This window comes from Salvelinus sp. IW2-2015, linkage group LG24, assembly GCF_002910315.2.
Source record: "Salvelinus sp. IW2-2015 linkage group LG24, ASM291031v2, whole genome shotgun sequence".
Classification (NCBI taxonomy): Eukaryota; Metazoa; Chordata; class Actinopteri; order Salmoniformes; family Salmonidae; genus Salvelinus; species Salvelinus sp. IW2-2015.
This window is the reverse complement of record NC_036864.1, coordinates 5809883-5833237: the sequence shown is the minus strand read 5'-3', so window position 1 is coordinate 5833237 and position 23355 is coordinate 5809883. Positions and strand designations below refer to the sequence as shown.

Here is a 23355-nt window from a genome sequence, read left to right as displayed (position 1 = left end):
AAACTTCGAAGTTCTTACAATTCCCAGATTGACTGACCTTCATGTCTAATAAGTATGTGATAACGTCGTTTCTTATTGAACTGTTCTTGCCCATAATAGGACTTGGTCTTTTACCAAATGGGCTATCTTCTGTATACACACTCACTTTCGCAACACAAATGATTGGCTCAAACGCATTAAGAAGGAATTCAATTCCACAAATTACTTTTAACAAGGCACACCTGTTAATTGAAATGCATTCCAAGTGACTACCTCAGAGCTGGTTGAGAAATGCAAGAGTCAAAGCTGTCATCAGATTTGTTTAACTTCTTTTTTTTTACTCAATGATTATTACATACTACATGTTCAGATGTTTATTTATAGTTTGATGTCTTCACTATTATTCTACATATGAAAGTAGTAAAAAAGAAAAAACCTGGAATGAGTAGGTTGTCCAAACTTTGACTGGTACTGTGATATATATTTAAAAAGAATATATGGGGATTGAAGTGATTCAGACAATTACATTGATGGAAATAGAATCTATCTGCAAATAAAGCTTATCTATCCCTAAAAACAAAGTGTGTGTGTATGCATGTATGTACACTTAGTTGGAGTCATTAAAACTTGTTTCAACCACTCCACACATTTTTGTTAACAAACTACAGTTTTGCAAGTCGGTTAGGACATCTACTTTGGCATGACACAAGTAATTTTCCAACAATTGTTACAGACAGTATTCACTTATAATTAACTGTATCACAATTCCATGGTCAGAAGTTTTATACACTAATTGACTGGCCTTTAAACAGCTTGACAATTCCAAGAATTATGTCATGGTCTTAGAGCTTCTGATAGCTAATTGACATCATTTGAGTCAATTGGAGGTGTACCTTGGATGTATTTCAAGGCCTACTTCAAATCAGTGCCTCTTGCTTACATCATGGAAAATCAAAAGAAATCAGACCTCAGGAAAAAAAATTGTAGACCTCACAAGTCTGGTCAACTGGGAAAATTCCAACACCTTAAGTACCACGTTCATCTGTACAAACAATAACGCAAGTATAAACACATGGACACTCAGCTTCATACGCTCAGAAGATGTGTTCTCCTAGATTGGCTCCTAGAATTCAGAACAACAGCAAAGACGTGTGGAAATGTGAAGTTACAAAAGTATCTATATCAAGTAAAATGATCCTATACACATAACTGAAAGCCACTCACAAAAACAGCCATATAAAAGCCAGACTACGTTTCCACTGACATTGGACAAAGATCTATTTTGGAGAAATGTCTCTAGTTGATGAAACAAAATAGAACTATTTGGCCTAATGACCATCTTATGTTGAGGAAAAGGGGGAGGTGCAAGCAAAAACTCCAAACCAACGGACACGATTGTGGCAGCACTCGTGCTTTGGGTGCTTTGCTGCAGACTGGGGCACTTCACAAATAGATGGCCTAGAAGAAAAGTAGGTATATATGAAGCAACAGTCAAATTGAAATGTGCAAAGGTCTTCCAAATGACATGACCCAACTCTTCCAAAGTTGTGGCAAAATGGCTAAGATCACAGGTGGAGGCCATACAAGCCTGACCTCAATCCTCTAGAAAAATGTGTGGCAAAACTGAAAAAGCGTTGAGCAAGGAGCTACAAACCTGACTCAGTACACCACTCTTAGGAGGAATGAGCCAAAAGTTCACCCAACTATTGTGGCTACCCAAAACGTTTGACCGGAGTGAACATTTAAGGCAAGCTACAAATATAATTGAGTATGTAACTTTTTACACGGCGAATGTGATGAAAAAAATAAAAGCTGAAATTAATCATTCTCTACTTTATCTACAACACATTTTTATAATATGGGTGACTCTAACTACCTAAAACATGGAATTGTACTTGGATTAAATTCAGAATGTTTGAAAACTGAAATGTAATGCTATTTGCTAAGTGTATGAAACTTCCAACTTCACTATATCATACATACATATACATATTGGTGTCCTTTAGTAGAGGTTTCTTTGCAGCAATTCGACCTTGAAGGCCTGATTCACTCAGTCTCCTCTGAACAGTTGATGTTGAGATGTGTCTGTTACTTGAACTCTGTGAAGCATTTATTTGMGCTGCAATTTCTGAGGCTGGTAACTCTGATGAACTTATCCTCTGCAGCAGAGGTAACTCTGTTTCTTCCTTTCCTGTGGCGGTCCTCATGGGGCCAGTTTCATCATAGCGCTTGATGGTTTTTGCGACTGCACTTGAAGAAGCTTTAAAAGTTATAGAAATGTTTATCCGGATTGACTGACCTTCATGTCTTTYAAGTAATGATGGACTGTCATTTCTCTTTACTTATTTGAGCTGTTCTTGCCATAATATGGACTTGGTCTTATGCCAAATAGGGCCATTTTGTGTATACCACCCCTACCTTAACACAACTGATTGGCTCAAACGCATTAAGAAGGAAAGAAATTCCACAAAATAACTTTTTAACAAGGCAAACTTGTTAATTGAAATGCATTCCAGGTGACTACCTCATGAAGCTGGTTGAGAGAATGCCAAGAGTGTCCAAAGCTGTCATCAAGGCAAAGGGTGGCTATTTTGTAGAATCTCAAATATGGAATGTAGTACCAAAAGTGTTAAACAACTATATTTTATATGTGTTATTTCATCGTTTTGATTTCTTCACTATTATTCTACATTGTAGAAAATAGGAAAAATAAGGAAAAACCCTTGAATGAGTAGGTGTGTCCAAACTTTTGACTGGTACTGTACATAAATATGCAAACATATAATACACATATCTTTTWAAAATATATGTTCCTTTATTATTTTCTACTAACACCCCTCCCCTAATTGGAGTAAACTCATGAACAACAACACRTAGGCTCCTARTTKCAGCTTATACATACTATATACAACAGTGCTGTGATGTTTCACAAAAGTTCGCAATCTTTCTATTCTCATAGTTTCTACAGATTGTAAAATGTTTTGTTGTTGCTAAAAGTATTATTATATTATTGATCAATTGACTATCACTTTTCAGATCACCCAGTAGTGCTATCTGCAGAGTTAGCTCTAGGTAAATGTTGCAATTCTTCAGCCATTCCTGMACCTGTGACCAAAAACAAGCTACATATGGACAGTACCAAAATAAATGACTCTGTTGGTAAGTTYGTCTACCCAGCTAATTGAGTGACTGACATAACAAGATGGAAATCGCTGATGCACAACCAAATTTCGAAATATGTGTATTCTACTATTCTAACGCTCGACAGTAAGTTGAAACCCCGACTTAGTTCCCCCCCAAAATATAATAATATATACACGATTGTTTTGGGGGTGGTTCGACCGCCTATGTCGCTCTATGCCCAGGCCGGCCCTGGGGCTGCCCCACACACACTCCTGCCTACACACGTGCGCGCCCACACACACACGCACACAGGGCCCAGTCATCTATGGATTTGTATTTTGAGTTGTGGGTCTGTGAGTGATTGTCTTGGATTAAATATTCCCTGCTGTCCAATTCTTCTTCTCCACTTGGCCAGTCTTGGCTTAACTGACTTCTCACCCCTGGGGAAGCACAGCGCTCAATGCAGAGCAGGGACGTCTAGACAAACAAGACAAATAATTACACACCAAAATAGCTTTTATAATCTGCCTGCCCCCTCTCTTTGGATTCACTGAAATGGTATGCTTAAGCTTCCCCACCTTTGTCGGCTTTCACATTAACTTTTGTAAAAGAAAGAGTACAACTGTATATTGTTTTTAACACAATCGTTTGTACGAAGGGACTGAAAGGTGTTTGTTGATGAGCCATGGGAAGAGGTCGTTAATGAATTGACGAGGGTAATGGCGAATTCAACGCATCGTGACTATAGAAATCTCAATCAGAATCAAGTTTATTTTATATATAGCGCCTTCGACATCAGCTAAATCTCGAAGTCGCTTGTACAGAAACCAACCTAAACCCACAACAGTCGACAACAATGCAGGTGTAGAAGCACCGCCCACGGTCGGCTAGGAACCGATAACTGTATATAACTAGCTTCCTATCTAGATCATGCCTATAGCACCCACACTAACATTTCACTTCAAGTGCAGAAAGACAAGCAACATACCTAGATGGTAGAGTGAAAACCAGCGCTCTTCATATAGCGTACCACCTGGCTAACGCTATAACTCAGTCTAAGATAGACTGGCATGCGCCTCTCCCCAGTCTGCTGTCCTTCCAATCATCGCGCAGCCTAGAGGAGCTGCTCTTTATCCGAACTCTAGGTATGAGAACATTGTTACGCATCCTTGAGACGTGTTATAATTGTCGCTACATATCGCGCTACACAACCGGTGCGAAACCACATCCCACATGCTATCGAACGCGCAACCTAACTGCGACCGACCAAGAACAATCGTATCAACTCTGATTCCACAATATAGCAACACCAAGTATGCATCACACATGCTCTTCTGTCCCGAACTCAGCGATGCATATCGACACTCTGAAACCTGCACTCGATGCTCCGACACAGATAACATTAAACCATCGCGCCATGGCATCCGGCTCTAAAGCGGTAAATCCTCTACCTAAGCTCAACAGTCCAGGTCTGCTCACTCGAAGGCTAAAACTCATTTTTCCATCATAACATGCGCCTCGTAGCCAGGCCGCACTGTTGCTCATCTTGAGTCGTCCACCATCATACTCACACACAGATTAACGATCCTCGAAACACCTGTCGGCGCTGGCCCACAGCTCTACGCATGCACTCATCGTCGTGTCTCTGAACCGTGCTCAGGGCCGCCACTATCGCCGCTTCACTCACTCCAGTCTACATCGCTAATCTACTCCGTCCAACTAGACCGCATAGCCACCGCAGTAAGTACATATAGCAGCGAATATACACAGTACTGGCACAAACAATACTCAATCGCTGCAGTTCAGGTCGGCACGGTGACCTGGCGCTGTCTAGACCAGATCGACTAGCAATCAAAGGCAGAGTATCTACTCTAATACTGACCCCTACCGCAATTCGCCCGCGGTCTGACGTCCCCCGTGGAACCAGCCTCCAACTTAGGTTCATGCCTAGCGCGACTTCAGGTTACTCCAGCATTGCGAGAGAAGAAAGAGAGACAGGAGCACAAGACATTCAGACTGATGAGAGCATACTTAATAATTCACACAGCGACACTGGATAACGCACCAGGACGCATCAGTATACTCCAGCATCACTAACGCCAGATCCCCGTGCCCACCCCCACCCCTATACGCTCTTCGACCTCTCGAGCCTCGACACCCTACCTAACTAGCTGACGACCGAGTTTGACGATCCGAGCCATCAAACAATATCGGAGGCTGATGACCACGCGCAGGGTTCGGTGAGAACACGGTGGCCCCCTCCCGAGAGTACCCCCGGACAGGGCGGCCAAACCAGGAAGGATATAACCCCTACCCACTTTGCCAAAGCACTAGCCCCGCACCACTAGAGGGATCATTCATTCAACCACCAACCTTACCCAATCCTGAGACAAGGCACCCGATATAGGCCCACAAACGGAATCTCCACCACCAGCACAAACCGAAGGTGGAGAGGGCGCCAAACCCAGACAGGAAGATTCACGTCAGTAGTCTCAACCGCCACTCAAGTGATCGCACCCCCCTAGGGACGGCATGAAAGAGCACCAGTAAGCCAGTGAACTCAGCCCCTGTAATAGGGTTAGAGGCAGAGAATACCCAGTGGAGGAGAGGGGAACCGGCCAGGCAGAGACAGCAAGGGCGTGTTCGTTGCTCCAGAAAAAGCTTTCCGTTTCAACCTTTCAGCATCCTGGCCAGACTACACTCAAATCATCATGACCCTACCTGAGGAGCATAACGTCCTTCCCACGTAAAGACTTAAAGTATGGACCGGAGTCTTGCGTATCTGCTCAAGCTGGGATAGGGCCAGACCGTTCCCTAAAATACTCATCGCAGAGACTCAGTCTATAGGAGAAAGCCCCTGCCTCACGCTGTTTGCCTGTACGACAATTTCTCCAGGGACAATCTAGGAGGCTGGCGTCTTGTGACCGTAGGCCGTACGGTCACGGTATGATAACTTGCAGGACCATAACTCGGACATACGATAGTCAGGAGCCAAGCCCATTGTAACTGCTTTATAGCAGTCTCAACAGGTCAACAACGACCCTTGACAATCAGCCCTTGCCTTAACAGGAAAGCCAGATGTAGGGCGCTAAGCCACTGCGAGTCGACATGATGATCAATAATTTCTTGGTTTCAGTCCAGGAGTTCTAGCAGCCATAATTTAGGCCACTAACTGCAAAGTTTATTTAGCTGGCTTTATCCGGGTAGCCGGAAAGTAGAGCATTGCAGTAGTCTAACCTAGAAGTACAAAAATTGCATGGCATTAATTTTTTCTGCCATACATTTTCTGACAGAAAATTATCTGACTTTTGCAACTGTTACGTAGATGGAAAAAAGCTTCTTGAAACTAGTTCTTGATATAGTATCGTCCAAAAGAGAGATCAGGGTCAAGAGTACGCCGAGGTCCTTCACAGTTTTATTTGAGACGACTTTCACCATCAAGATTATTGTCAATTTAACAGAAGATCTTCTTTGTGTCTTTGGGACCTAGAAACAATCATCTTCTGTTTTTGTTTAAGAAGTAGAACAGTTTTCAGCCATCCCAACTTCGCTTATGTCTAGAAACACAGGCTTCTTAGCGTGAGAGGCCCAATTCTTGGGGCTTCACCACAACTGTTTCATTGCATTACTAGCTGCCCTGCCATGTTCATCCCGCTATGCGTGGAAAAGCTCATATCACATTTATGTTTGCTCCCGCAATCTAACACTCCCCGGATCGGTAGAAATATATATAGTAGAAATAACCAATAGTTGGTCCCTAAAGACGGAACCTTGAGGAACACTGACCAATTGTAGCCAGCTTGAATTGTCAGAGCGGACCAAACCATTTCACAGGAGACCCAAACTTGAATATCTTTCCCGATAACGGTAAGGATCTAACCTACCAGGCCAAGAAACTTCGTTCCGTGATGGTAGACCATTTGGTTTTCCAGTCTCTCCAACAAGAACTGTGGTGATCGATGGCTGTCATAACAGCCAGCACTAAGATCTATAGTAGCACGAAGGAACGATGGCCACCGAGCCCTTCCGGTTCTGAACCCCACTTACACAAGGTCACTTTAACCACCTTCACCAAGTGCAGTCCTTCAGTGCTTATTGATGGGTTCTAACAACCAGACTGAAGCAATGTTCGTATACCATTCGTTTTGTTCCTTCAGAGAACGGGCAGTGATAGTTGCTGCGCAGACAGCTTTTTCTATTTTCTTTTGAGAGGAATGGAAGATTCGATATAGGCCCGATACGTTGTCTTCCCATATTTCCGGTGTCAAGGTTTGCTTTTTCAAGTAAGAAGCTTGTGATTACTGCCACTTTTAGTTTTAGCTTGGTACAACCATCCGGTAGAATAGTAGAGCCGTTTATTATGTTCAAACAGAGGGAGCGGCCAAGCACATGGAAAGCAGCTCTTTTTAGTTGAACATAGGATCCGCAGCCTATCGGCCAGCTTCGAACCGGTTCTTAGAGGCCGATGATTATTTTCTGACATTGCCTGTCACAGAGATATAGTACTAAAACACTTAAGGTCTCTCCCGATCCCAGGCCCTGGCGCAGCTTGCAGATACCAGGACAGCTAAGCCCTGGAGGAATACGCAGATTTAAAGAGGAGTCCGTAATTTGCTTTCTAATGATCTTGATCTTTTCCTCAAAGAAGTTCATGAATTTATTACTGCTGAAGTGAAAGCCATCCTCTCTTGGGGAATGCTGTCTTTTAGTTAGCTTTGCAACAGTATCAAAAATAAATTTTGGATTGTTCTTATTTTCCTGAATTAAGTTTGAAAAGTAGGATGATCGGACAGCAGTGAGGGCTCTTCTCGTACTGCACGGTACTGTCTTTCCAAGCTAGTCGGAAGACTTCCAGTTTGGTGTGGCGCCATTCCGTTCCAATTTTCTGGAAGCTTGCTTCAGAGCTCGCGGTATTTTTCTGTATACCAGGGAGCTAGTTTCTTATGACAAATGTTTTTTCGTTTTAGGGTGGCAACTGCATCTAGGGTATTGCGCAAGGTTAAATTGAGTTCCTCAGTTAGGTTGGGTTAACTGATTTTTGTCCTCTTGACGTCCTTGGGTAGGCAGAAGGAGTCTGGAAGGGCATCAAGGAATTTTGTGTTGTCTGAGAATTTATAGCACGACTTTTGATGCTCCTTGGTTGGGGTCGAGCCGATTATTTGTTGCGATTGCAAACGTAATAAAATACGATAGTCCAGGATTATGAGGAAAAACATTAAGATCTACAAACATTTTCCATGGGACAAAACTAGGTCCAGAGTATGACTGTGGCAGTGAGTAGGTCCAGAGACATGTGGACAAAAACCCACTGAGTCGATGATGGCTCCGAAAGCCTTTTGGAGTGGGTCTGTGACTTCTCCATATGAATATTAAAATCACAAAAATTAGAATATGATCTGCTATGACTACAAGGTCCGATAGGAATTCAGGGAACTCAGAGAGGAACGCTGTATATGGCCCAGGAGGCCTGTAAACAGTAGCTATAAAAAGGTATTGAGTAGGCTGCATAGATCATGACTAGAAGTCCACAAGAACGAAACTTCATTTTCTTTTTTTGTATAATTTGAATTTGCTATCGTAAATGTTAGCAACACACTCCGCCTTTGCGTGATGCACGGGGGACATGGTCACTAGTGTAACCAGGAGGTGAGGCCTCATTTAACACAGTAATTCATCAGGCTTAAGCCATGTTTCAGTCAGGCCAATCACATCAAGATTATGATCAGTGATTAGTTCATTGACTATAACTGCCTTGTAAGTGAGGGATCTAACATTAAGTAACACTATTTTGAGATGTGAGGTATCACGATCTTCTTTCAATAATGGCAGGAATGGAGGAGGTCTTTATCCTAATGAGATTGCTAAGGCGAACACCGCCATGTTTAGTTTTGCCCAACCTACGGTCGAGGCACAGACACAGTCCTCAATGGGGATGGCTGAGCTGACTACACTGACTATTCTAGTGGCAGACTCCACTAAGCTGGCAGTTGGCTAAAGCACCTGCTGCCTGGCCTGCACCCTATTCATTGTGGAGCTAGAGGAGTTAGAGCCCTGTCTATGTTGGTAGATAAGATGAGAGCACCCCTCCAGCTAGGATGGAGTCCGTCACTCCTCAGCAGGTCAGGCTTGGTCCTGTTTGTGGGTGAGTCCAGAAAGAGGGCCAATTATCTACAAATTCTATCTGGCTGACACACACCACACCACAAACACACACACCACACACACACACACACACACACACACACTGATTTATTACACCACGCATGTTTAAAAGTCCACATGTACTGCTACTTTTCCTATTGTCTGCAGTTCAACCTGTTTTCGATGTAAACAGCTGTGTGCTTCTTCCTAGTTAGCCTGTCATGTTTTCCCCTTGACTTTCACTCTCCTCTCTCTTCCTCTCTTCTCAAATCAATACTCTAGAAGACTGTATTGTAGGAGGCTGTGGTTTTCTATCGAAATGAAAAAGAAATCACGCTGAATGCTGAATGTCATATTGTCAAATGTCGGAGGGTGTTTTTCTAGATCTCAGGCAAATGTCTGAAGGTGTACATAAGCACACACACACACACACACACACACACACACACACACACACACACACCCTCTAACACACACACCCTCTAACACCCTGTTCTCCTGTCTCTCTCTGCAGACTACCTGTCCCAGGGGGTGGATCTGTCTGGTATCGACGTGATCGAGAACGATGTGCTGCTGATCAGCAGAGCCAGACTGGAGTTGGAGAACCAGGCCAGGAGAGGAGCAGAGCATGGAGAGACAGGTAGGGGACACACACAGTCAAATCAAATCACATTTTATTTGTCACATGCGCCGAATACAACAAAGTGTAGACTTTACTGTGAAATGTTTACTTACAAGCCCTTAACCAACAGTGCAGTTCAAGAAGAAGAAAATATTTACCAAGTAGATTAAAATAAAAAGTAAGAATAACAGTAACGAGGCTATATACAGGGGGCACCAGTACCGAGTCAGTGTGCGGGGATACAGGTTAGTTGAGGTACAGGTTAGTTGAGGTAATCTGTACATGTTGGTTGGGGCGAAGTATCTATACATAGATAGTTAACAGCGAGTAGCAGCAGTGTACAAAAAGGGAGGGGGTTCAATGTAAATTGTCCGGTGGCGATTTTATTAATTGTTCAGCAGTCTTATGGCTTCGGGGTAGAAGCTGTTGAGGAGCCTTTTGGTCCTAGACTTGGCGCTCCGGTATCGCTTGCCYTGCGGTAGCAGAGAAAACAGTCTATGACTTGGGTGACTGGAGTCTCTGACAATTTTATGGGCTTTCCTCTGACACCGCCTATTATGTAGGTCCTGGATGGCAGGAAGCTTGGCCCCAGTGTTCTATTGGGCCATTCGCACCACCCTCTGTAGCGCCTTACGGTCAGATGCCGAGCAGTTGCCATACCAGGCAGCGATGCAACCAGTTAGGATGCTCTCGATGGTGCAACTGTAGAACCTTTTGAGGATATGGGGACCCATGCCAAATCTTTTCAGTTTCCTGAGGGGGAAATGTTTTGTTGTGTCCTCTTCACAACCGTCTTTGTATGTTTGTACCATGATTGTTCGTTGGTGATSTGGACACCAAGGAATTTGAATCCCTTGACCCGCTCCACTACAGCCCGTCGATGTTAATGGGGGCCTGTTTAGCCCGTATTTTCCTGTAGTTCACGATCAGCTCCTTTGTRTTGCTCACATTGAGGGAGAGGTTGTTGTTCTGGCACCACYCTGCCAGGTCTCTGAGCTCCTCCCTATAGTCTGTCTCATCGTTGTRAGTGATCAGGCCTACCACTGTTGTGTCGTCTGCAAACTTAATGATGGTGTTGGAGTCGTGTTTGACCATGCAGTCGAACAGGGAATAAAGGAGGGGACTAAGTGTTAATGATCAGCGTGGCAGACGTGTTGTTGCCTACACTTACCACCTGGGGGCGGCCCGTCAGAAAGTCCAGGTTCCAGTTGCAGAGGGAGGTGTTTAGTCCCAGAGTCCTTAGCTTAGTGATGAGTTTGTGGGCACTATGGTGTTGAATGCTGAGCTGTAGTCAATGAACAGTATTCTTACATAGGTGTTCCTTTTGTCCAGGTAAGGGCAATGTGGAGTGCGATTGAGATTGCGTCATCTGTGGATCTGTTGGGGCGGTATGCGAATTCGAGTGGGTCTAGGGTTCCCGGGAGGATGCTGTTGATGTGAGCCATGACCACTCTTTCAATGCACTTCATGGCTACCGACGTGAGTACCACGGGGCAGTAATCATATAGGCAGGTTACCTTCGCTTCCTTGGGCACAGGGACTATGGTGGTCTGCTTGAAACATGTAGGTATTACATGCGGTCAGGGAGAGGTTGAAAATGTTAGTGAAGACACTTGACAGTTGGTCCGCGCATGCTTTGAGTACATGTCCTGGTAATCCGTCTGGCCCAGCGACTTTGTGAATGTTGACCTGTTTAAAGGTTTTGTTCATATCGGCTACCGAGAGCGTTATCACACACTCATCCAGAACAGCTGGCGCTCTCGTGCATGCTTCAGTGTTGCTTGCCTCGAAGCGAGCATAAAAGCCATTTAGCTCGTCTGGTAGGCTTGCGTCACTGGGCAGCTCACGCCTGGGTATCCCTTTGTTGTCCGTAATCGTTTTCAAGCCCTGCCACATCCGGTGAGCGTCAGTGCCGGTGTAATAGGATTCAATCCTAATCCTGTATTGACGCTTTGCTTGTTTGATGGTTCGTCTGAGGGCATAGCGCGATTTCTTTTAAGCTTTTAAGATTAGTCTACAAAGAAAATGCAAAATAGTTTTCACATTTTTTGCCATTTGGCCAAAACGAGAATTCACTGTAGCCTTAAACAAGCAGGCCCAAGATGGGTTTCCGTTGGGTAATATATGACCCGGTGTGGCCCAGCTGACGCTGAGTTCCAGTGACGACGCCCACTGAGATGGCTTGGCCTGTAGCACACCTCACTGTGAGGACCAGATGGTCATCACTGATCTACCTCTACCTCTCCCCCCCCCCCTCTCCCACTCTCAATCTCCCCCTCTCTCTCAGTCTACCCCTCTCTCTTCAATCCCCCCCTCTTCGCTACCACCTCTAATCTCTCACTCTACCCCTCAGCCTCCTTCCCCTCTTTCTCTTTACCGCTCTTCTGCTCTCTATACCTCCCCCTCTATCTCTCTCTTCTCTCAAACTTTCTCTCTCTCTCTCGCTCTCTCTTTCTCTCTTCTCCCTCTTTTGCTCTACCTCCCCCACCTCTCTCGCTCTCTCTCTCTCAAATTCAATTCAATTAAATTTGCTTTATTGGCATGATGTAAATGTACATTTTGTCAAAGCTGTTTGGATATTTAACAATATTAAAATTAAAAATAATCAATATTGTCAACTGGACAACAGTAACAACAGTAACCAAAGGGTCAAAATACTATTTAACAGTAGCAATATAGAGGACATGTGCAGGTTGATTGGTCTGTCAGACACTGTCCCTCATCTTATGGCAGGCAGCAATGTAATGCGCTGCCAACCCAAGCTCTCCGCATTCTCCCCATCAGAGAGGTCTTTGACACCTTGAATAAGGGTTTAAATGTATTTTTGACATTTTGTCAGGAATGCAGCTCTGTCTCAGGTTCTGCTGTGGTGTAGTGGTTTCACACCTTAAGAAAACCTTGACAAAGTCAGGCTCAGTGAGCACAGCCTTGCCATTGAGAAGGGTAGACACAGGAAAACCTGACTCCCTGCATAGGAAAGGCTGTGCTCACTGAGCCTGTACTTTGTCAAGGTTTTGATCAGTAACCATGGTCAATATTTAGCCACGGTGTACTGTCGATTTTGGGCCAGAGCACTGCATTTTGCTTGTGCTTGTGTTTCCCAATAAGCAATGTCGTTTTGTTTGACTGTGTTGTAATTTGGTTTATTCTGATTGATTGGATGTTCTGGTCTTGAGGCTTAGTGTGTTAGTAAGAACAGGTTTGTGAACTCAGCCCCAGGACCAGCTGGTGAGGGGACTCTTTTATTTGCTCAGCTCTTGGCATTGCAGGGCTTGGTAATGAAATAGAGGGGGTCACTGTATTTTAGATGTTTCCAAAACTTAATTGCTATTTTTTGAGTTTTATTATTAGTGCATATTGGCCTAATTCTGCCCTGCATGCATTGTTTGTAGTTTTCCTCTGGACATGTAGGAGAATCTTACATAACTCTGCATGCAGGGTTTCAATGGGGGTGTTTGTCCCATTTCGTGAAATCTTGTTTTCCCAGTGGACCCCACACCTCGCTGCCATGAAGTGCAATTGGTTCAATGACACAATTTTAATATGTATTTCAATTTGAATTCGTTTTTTAATGGCTTAGAATGCCCTGTGTGCTTTCTCCCTCAGTTCATTCACTGCATCATTAAGGTGTCCAGGAGCTTATTTTTTAAACCTAAGTAATTGTAGTGTGTGTAGTACTCTCTATATTTTGCACCAATTGAGAACTTTGGTTTAATTCCCTGAGATCTGGATCTTCTCTGGAAAATCATTATTTTAGTCTTTTTGGGTTTTACTGCCAGGGCCCAGGTCTGGCAGTACTGCTCTGGCAGGTCCAGGCTCTGTTGTAGGCCATGTGCTGTGGGGGACAGCAGGCATAGGTCATCTGCGAAGAGCAGGCATATAACCTCTGAAWTGTGGAAATTAACACCAGGTGCTGAGGATTTTCTAGAATAGTGGACAATTCGTTGATGTAAATATTGAAGAGTGCAGGGCTCAGATTGCATCCTTGGCGAAGGCCCCGCCCCCTGGTTAAAGAATTCTGTTATTTTTCTTTTTCTCTCTCTCTGTCTCTCTCATTCTGTTGGTCAGTGTACAGTTTCAGATTTAAAATCTACTTTTAGAATCACCGAACGGATACTGGAGAGAATGCTTTTTTAATAGAGTTGAATCAATATTAACCTTCTATTAAAAATGTATTACTGGAAATGTTAGGAGTTCTCCAAGGTTAAGTGTAATTTGTCAGCCCATACCCCAGCGAGCAGGTTGGCTACAGTACTATTAATAAGAAATGATTGGCAGYAKACTCACATTATATTAGACAGGAAGCCTTGAGTTGGAGGCCAGGGTCCACCCCCCGTACGGCTATTGGGGAAACACGCCCTGCAGTCGGTCAAGGCTCTGAATGTAATACATCTCTGATACTGACCCTCACAGCACCGCTCGGCAGCTAAAATAACACTGTCCTCGCCTGGTCRGACCTCYWTTGGCCTCAGCCCTGTATTTATATCGTACCTGGAACACTGGCGTAARGCAGTTTCTCTGCATTAATGCCAATAATAGTCAYTCCACCCTCAAAACACCAACTCACAAGGGATTGTTTCATTATGCAGTGTACTATCTGCAATTTATGTGCTATTTATAAACATTTTATGAAAATTACACATCAGCCTAACAATGAAGAAGAAAGTAGTAGGCTTGAGGATAAATTCAGCCACTATTGTTGACCTCAGCGGGTTTTGTCTGGCTAGTATACACAAATGTGCTGCAATATTCAAGGTAAACTAATTTAGGCCTAAATCAAAATTTAAATTTGGCCTAAATATATTTACATTTGGCCTAATTTAAATTAGGCCTATATCAAATTTAGACTCCCCTGGTCTCCTGAAGTCCTCCTTTTTTTGTGTGCAAATGTTTTCACCGCGGCCTGTATGTCCATACTATACTGYGTATTGCCAACCCAGACAGTCTTTCCTGAGACATTYTGCWTTATATGTCCATTGCGCTTCACACAATTTAAACTCATTTTGATGCATGCAAAGATACACCAGAGATCAGGGACTGTTGATATTGCAACCACACAACTCAAACTCTGGTTCCCAAGTATGAACGAAAATCACTAACCACTTTTTAGTGGTTAGAGCGTTTGGCCAGTAACCAGAAGGTTGCTGGATTGAATCCCCGAGCTGACAAGGTAAATATCTGTCGTTCTGCTCCTGAGCAAGGCAGTTAACCCACTGTTCCCCGGGCGCCAAAGACGTGGATGTCGATTAAGGCAGCACCRGCACCTCTTTGATTCAGAGGGGTTGGGTTAAATGTGGAAGAKACGTTTCAGTTGAAGGCATTCAGTTGTACAACTGAATATGTATCACCCTTTCCTTTTCTGTTCAAGCCCTCAAGAACTGTTMCCCGCTAAATATGATAATCTGTTTGCATCTGGCAATTTATTGMCTGTCCAGTATCCAGACGACCTGTCCCCAGAGCTTCCTATACAGTTAATCTCTTTCCATAACGTGTTGAGGCCGGAAATTAAGGAGAATGAGAGGCTAAAATMAAAGATGTTGCAGGACTGCTGTATTTGAGGCACTCCTCCCTTCTGCCCAGTTTCCCTGATGTTGCTACGGCAATAAAGCTGTTTTTACCARCGCTGTAACTGTCGCTTCTGCAAATAGATAGTTTTCCAAACTAAAACTCATAAAGAACTACAMAAGAACAATTAGGCTCTTGGTCTGATAYGWGCTTTTGAACKCCTGAGTAAGTTCCACTCATTGCACTGGCTCCGTCCTAGCCTTGACCACGGYATTTGTTCCTCGATATCCCCCTTATACTTTCAATCAGTTGAATTGTTTTATTTTTCAAGTCCTGGGGCACTTTTTCAGTCACATTCCTGAAGCCCAAGAAACAAACACTTAGCTTTCTAGTACATATAGAAATTAAAAAGGTTACTTTACTTCCAAAATGATWTATTACGTGAAAATGTTTTTACATCGTGACCTAGAATGTGATCGTGTTGCAAGGCCAAACAAACTGACTCCTGTTGCCGGATGCTSTGAAATCCAGGGAAATTGAGGTTTCTGGTTTTCTAGTCCTATCATGATTCCTCGTGTCCTCTCACCTGTGTGTGTGTGTGTAAATATTTCATGAAACATTTATTTATAGTCCCCCAATTATTGCCCTCTTTTGTTTCGTCCTAGCCATAAAAACACTATTCTCTTGTTCCTTTTTATTCTACTAAACCTCCCGAGGGGGACACAGCTTTTTGCCTGATAAATTTAGACCCTATTCCTCCACCCATCCATCCATCCACCCATCCTTCCTCCGTCCTGCCTATACTAGAGATGAAAACTCTTCTGGAGAATAGTCAAACCCTCAAGGACTTTCTGTTTGTCTTTTTGTTTTTACTGCTTAATAAATCATCTAATATTTATATTGACTTCTCCTGCGATTTCAGGCCTGGCTTGGCAATTGGAGAGTGAGGCACATAGATGTGTGTCTGCTTGGTCAGAGCATCACTGTGGCACGCTATATTGTGCAGTCCCTGGTTCTTATCAAGGCAGCTCAGATAAAAGATGAAGGCTGCGTTCCAAATGTCACCCTATTCCCTATATATGGTCAACAGTAGTGCACTATATAGCGGTTACAGTAGACCGAGGCTGACAGGAATGGAGAACAGCCACCTCCAACTGCTTGAGTACCTGTACCTGTGCGTCGGTGACTGATATACTTCTAAGGAGGTATTATTCTGAAGGAGTAGGAAGTTAGGAACGTGTGTGTGTGTGTGTGTGTGTGTGTGTGTGTAGTGTGTGCAGTGTGTGGGTGCCCTTGAAACAGTCAAACTCTGCTTCCAGTTGTTTTTTCTTTGTACTGTTACATTCCCCGCACACGGTAATTTGTTTAATTCGTCAAGCATTATTATGGTTTGATGTTGAGAATGTAGTAAAGTGCTCTACTTGTTATTCACCAGAGAAGAGGGAAGAATAGCTGACAGAGGAGGGTGGAGGGTTGTTTTGAGAGGGGGATTCAAGGTGAACGTGTCAAGGTCAGATTGTTATCAGACAAGCAGCAGGCCTCTCTCTCCCTCTGTGAGATATTTACTTATGCAGTACAGCGGACAGACAGGCAGACAGACTCCTCAAAACTGCAGCTCAGACAAGAGTGGGAGAGAGAGACGGGCAGTGAGAAAGAGCGAGTGTGGGAGGGATGGAGGTAGAGAGAGTTTTAAATGCTTAATCTCTTCATCTTTAATCTGAAGTGAGTTTCTTATTCATTACAAACTACTCTGTTTCTCTGAACTGTAGTGTGTCTCGCTACCTCATTCTCTCACACACACCCCACACACACACACACACACACACACACACACACACACACACACACACACACACACACACACACACACACACAACACACACAAGCAGAGTGTGAAATCCTGTCCGTTGTCATCGTGACCCAGAAAGCTGATTCTCAGGGGGACGGTGTTCCTGTTCAGAGACTCTGGGGAGGGGGTGAGAGGAGGTCAGGAGAGAAGAGATTAGGGGGGATGCTTATAGGCAGTCTGCTCAGTCTCACCCGGGGACCAGAATGGAATGATTTTGACCATAATAAGAACTGTGCCTGTAAAGCCCAGGTGAGAACATAACAGGATAATCTGGGCCTGTGTCTGTTCTCCGTAGTCTGTAATGGGCCACGTCTGTTCGGCCCCTGTGATGAAGATAGAAGTGTGTCGTGTGTAGTAGATGTCAATTATGATTTTTCAACGCCGATACCGATTATTGGAGGACCAAAAATGCTGATCCGATTAATCGTCCGATTTATAAATAAAAAATATATAAAATAAAATAAAAAAATAAAGGTTTTATTTGTAATAATGACAATTACAACAATACTGAATGAACACTTAGTATTCTACATCAATAAATCAATTTAGCCTCAAATAAATAGTGAAACATGTTAAATTTGGTTTAAATAATGCAAAACAAAGTGTTGGAGAAGAAAGTAAAAGTGCAATATGTGCCATGTAAAAAAGCTAACGTTTAAGTTCCTTGCTCAGAACATGACAACATATGAAAGCTGGTGGTTCATTTTTAAAAGGGAGTCTTCAATATTCCCAGGTAAGAAGTTTTAGGTGTAGTTATTATAGGAATTATAGGACTATTTCTCTCTATCATTTGTATTTCATATACCTTTCACTATTGGATGTTCTTATAGGCACTTAAGTATTGCCAGTGTAACAGTATAGTTCTGTCCCTCTCCTCGCCCCTACCTGGGCTCGAACCAGGAACACATCGACAAACAGCCACCCTCGAAGCATCGTTACCCATCGCTCCACAAAAGCCGCGGCCCTTGCAGAGCAAGAGGAACAACTACTCCAAGTCTCAGACGAGTGACGTCACCGATTGAAATGCTATTAGCGCGCACCCCGCTAACTAGCTAGCCATTTCACATCGGTTACAACAGCCTAATCTCGGGAGTTGAAAGCTTGAAGTCATAAACAGCTCAATGCTTGAAGCATTGCGAAGAGCTGCTGGCAAAACGCATGAAAGTGGCTGTTTGAATGAATGCTTACGAGCCTGCTGCTGGCCTACCATCGCTCAGTCAGACTGCTCTATCAAATCATAGACTTAATTATAACATAATAACACAAATACGAACCTTAGGTCATTAATATGGTCGAGTCCGGAAAAATCATCTCGAAAACAAAACATTTATTCTTTTCAGTGAAATACGGAACCTTCCATATTTTTATCTATACGGGTGGCATCCATAAGTCTAAATATTCCTGTTACATTGCACAACCTTCAATGTTATGTCATAATTACGTAAAATTCTGCAAATTAGTTCGCAACGAGCCAGGCGGTTCAAACTGTTACATATACCTGACTCTGCGTGCAATGAACGCAAGAGAAGTGACACAATTTCACCTGGTTAATATTGCCTGCTAACCTGGATTTCTTTTAGCTAAATATGCAGGTTTAAAAATATATACTTCTGTGTATTGATTTTAAGAAAGGCATTGATGTTTATGTTAGGTACAGTCGCTGCAACGATTTTGCTTTTTCGCAAATGCGCTTTTGTTAAATCACTCCCCGTTGGCGAAGTTGGCTGTCTTTTGTTAGAAGAAATGGTCTTCACACAGTTCGCAACGAGCCATGCGGCCCAAACTGCCTGCATATACCTGACTCTGTTGCAAGAGAAGTGACACAATTTCCTATTAATAGAAATTCATGTTCGCAGGCAATATTAACTAATATGCAGGTTTAAAAATATATACTTGTGTTATTGATTTTAACTTCTGCAACTATAGGGGGTGCTGTTCCGCATTAGCTATTTGTGTCTCCAAATTAAACTGCCTCGTGCTAATCTTTATCGTACAATATGATATTATTGTTATTATTGGATAGAAAAACCTTCTAGTTCTATAGAAGTTGGAATTTTGTCTCTGAGTGTACAGAACAATTTCTACAGCACTTTTCATGACAGGGTTCAGATTTCAGAAATTTTACCCTGATCTGGGGTCTGTTTATAAGGCCACATAAATGCTATGAAGAAACGACACTGCCTACGTCTTCCTCTGGTGTCTGTACGTCATCACGTTTTCAATGAAGTCGATGGGACGTTCACACCATTATTAATGACAAAAATGTACAGAGACCCTCTTTCTCAACGTGCGCTCAAGCGTGAAGGCCATCGGACCTGCCTCGTTCAAATCGTTTCTAACCAGCAATATTCTCCGGGTCATGTTTCAGTCGTTATAGTGTTAAAAACATCTAATGTAGTTATTTGAGCCGTTTTTTATATATCAATTATATCGTTTAGTGCGATTTTGAGGAATTTCTTTGTTTGTGTGTCTGAAAGTTTGGACACGTTAGGTGTCAGTCGTTGGTGGTGGACATTTCGAAGGACAGAGGACATCTATCGACCAAAAGACGTTTATAACATAGAAAGGATACATTGCCCAAGAATCTGATGGAAGAACAGCTCAAAGTAAGCAATATTTAATATGATAACCGTGTTTCTGTCGAAATATTTTAAACGCATATTTCGCCATTTTGTTTGGTATAGCTTCACTTGGCCAACCCTGTATTGAAAAGTAAGGATAATTTAAAAAATGTAAATCACGGTTGCATTAGAACTAATTTGTCTTTCGATTGCTGTCAACCCTGTATTTTTTAGTCAAGTATATGATTAGCTTTCAATTAAAGTAGATCACTCTGATAGATGACGTCAGAATATTGAGGCTTGATTTCCTAGTATTTTTATTGTGTAACCACGGTTTTGTATGGCTAAATATGCACCTTTTCGAACAAACTGTATATGTATATTGTAAAATGATGTTACAGGAGTGTCATCGGAAGAATTCTGAGAAGGTTAGTGAAAAAAATATATTTTGGCGGTGATTACGTTATAGCGCTCTTTTGCTGGAATCGATGCTCTGGTAACGTTTTTCATGTGGTATGCTAACTTATCGATTTATTGTGTTTTCGCTGAAAAACGCTTAGAAAATCTGAATATTGGTCTGAAATCACAAGAACTGGGTCTTTCCATTGCTATGCTTTGTCTATTTTTATGAAATGTTTTATGATGAGTAAATTGGTCATACACGTTGCTCTATCTAGTAATTCTAGTCGATTTGTGATGGTGGGTGCAATTGTAAACTGTGATTTCTACCTGAAATATGCACTTTTTTCTAACAAAAACTATCCTATACCATGAATATGTTATCAGACTGTCATCTGAAGAGGTTTTTTCTTGGTTAGTGATATCAATATCTTAGTTGAGCCGAATTGGTGATAGCACCTGAAGGAGTAGAAACTGATGGAGTTAGAATAGTGGTGTATTTTGCTAACGTGTTTAGCTAATAGATTTACATATTTTGTCTTCCCTGTAAAACATTTTAAAAATCTGAAATGGTGGCTTTATTCACAAGATCTGTATCTTTCATCTGGGGTCTTGGACTTGTGATTTATGATATTTAGATGCTACTATTTACTTCTAAGCTAGCTAGCTATGCTAATCAGTGTGTGGGGGGTGGGGGGTGCTCCCGGATCCGGGGTTGATACTCGTGAAAGGTTAAGAAAGGCATTGATGTTTATGGTTAGGTACACGTTGGAGCAACGACAGTCCTTTTTCGCGAATGCGTACCGCATCGATTATATGCAACGCAGGACACGTTAGATTAAACTAGTAATATCATCAACCATTTGTAGTTAATTAGTGATTATGATTGATTGATTGTTTTTTAAAAGATAAGATTAATGCTAGCTAGCAACTTACCTTGGACTACCTGAGCCACTTGTGTGGGTTGTAGACTCCGTCTCATGCTACCACTAGAGTGAAAGCACTGCCAGTATTCAAAAGTGACCAAAACATCAGCCAGGAAGCATAGGAACTGAGAAGTGGTCTGTGGTCACCACCTGCAGAACCACTCCTTTATTGGGTGTGTCTTGCTAATTGCCTATAATTTCCACCTTTTGTCTATTCCATTTGCACAACAGCATGTGAAATGTATTGTCAATCAGTGTTGCTTCCTAAGTGGACAGTTTGATTTCACATAAGTGTGATTGACTTGGAGTTACATTGTGTTGTTTAAGTGTTCCCTTTATTTTTTTGAGCAGTGTATATATATATTTTTTAATCCGCCAAATCGGTGTCCAAAAATACCGATTTCCGATTGTTATGAAAACTTGAAATCGGCCCTAATTAATCGGTCGACCTCTAGTGTGTAGGTTGWGGCTATGCACAGTATCAGGTCTCTAAGGGCTAATCTGTATAGATGAGTAACCACCTCTCCTTCATTAGAGCGAATCTGCCCTAGGCTACCAATGTGCACAGTCCAGGTCATACATTTTTACCATGTTAACATGCATCTGTGTAGGTTGTAATTCCCCTTCACACACACACACGATTACCTACCTACGCTTTTAGTAGTGTATTGTCTAGATCAGAGCCTAATCATACTAGATGCTATTATATAGATGTATTATCGTTAAATCCCCATAGATGTATTATCATTGATTGCCCAGAGAGGCCCACTCACCTGGTGTCCGCAGGTCTGAATCAGTCCCTGATTTACAGGGGCCAGTTGAGAAACAGCAGAGCTGTGGTCATGGAGGCCCAGTTGAATAGTCCTAATCTAAATCCATTCTTATGTTACTGAAGTGTCGTGTCTGATGCTACAAATGGGCTTTGACTGTGCATCCCTCCAGCTAAACCTGAAGGAAATCAGTGTCAACTTGTTTTTCTCACTTAGCTCACTCAGAAAATACACACAAAAAGGTGCCGTTCTGTTTCTGTTGCCGTGGGTAAAGATGGGGGGGAAATAGGTTGAAAGAAGTGTTTATGTTCAGTCACCCCCCCCAACTCTCTCCCTCAAACATCTTTATTATTATGTGTCTATTTAGTTGCCTGTGTCTCAGCACAGTACTCGACTTATTTATAGTTGTTATATAATCACCAGAAACCGAGAAGATGAAAGCTCATTTCACGCTGGTTGCACCTTAACTCTGTCTTTCTGCTGTGGTTACACTGGGAACTGGTATGAAACCTCTGTATTAAAAGGCATAAACAAATGTGCTTGCAGCCCTCTCCCGTTGTACCTGTAGACACAGTTTTATCCTCATTGGAGTTCATTAGAACAATCAAGAAATTGCCATTTCATGAGCTTCTATCCAAACCCAGAGCCTGTTAATGGTCTAGAATCACAGTCCTGAAATGTCAGCCAGCCATTACCAACATCATTCCTAGACCTGTCTCTTACTGATCTGAACTCTGAGAGAGCAGATGAGAGGATCTGGAGACACGAGAGGAGGATGGAGGGAAGATGAGAGGGGAATAGGCGGAGAATTAAAGGATGGAGAGCGGGATAGACGTGATCAGAGGTGACTCGGGAGCAGATGGCCCCTCAGCCTGGGCGTGAGTGTGTGTCTGTGTGAGTCTATCTGACCGCCTGTGTCTGCGTGTGTCATGAGAACCACATGAGACATGAGGACATGCAGAGAGAGAGAGAGAGAGAGCAAGGCAGGGAGGGAGGGATAGAAAAGGTGAGAGGAACAGACAGAATGTGTGAAAAGGTGCTATTCTACAGCGCATGCTGTCTGTAGTGACAGCAGCTGTCACGACTCTGTATCTTTCTCCTCTTTCTTTTCTCTTCACACACTCTCTCTTGTTCCTTCTCTCCCTCACTCACTCTCCATGATCCTCTCCTTCTTTTGCAACCATATCTCTCTCTCTCCTTTTCACTCTGTCATCTCTGGATGGATGAAGACATGAACAGGAGAACTGTTATGTGATGGTGCAATCCCAGCTGGGTTTCTATGTTCTCCTCTCTTAATGGCAGCACCCCACTGCTCTGATTGGCCTGCAGCTAGATCAACAGAACACTTACCTAACACCCCGTCCTGCAATCACAACCAGGATATATTCTCGTTTGTGTCATACAGAAGACTGTGTGCAAATAGCAAATAGCAAATGACTGTATTCACAGTATAAGAAGTGGAGCACTGTATTGGAAATAG

General features: G+C 42.9%; 1 pseudogene; it reads left to right on the top strand.

The window, feature by feature from the left end:
* LOC111951339 (conserved oligomeric Golgi complex subunit 5-like) overlaps window positions 1-23355 on the top strand; it is a 121781-nt pseudogene that overhangs the window by 43196 nt on the left and 55230 nt on the right.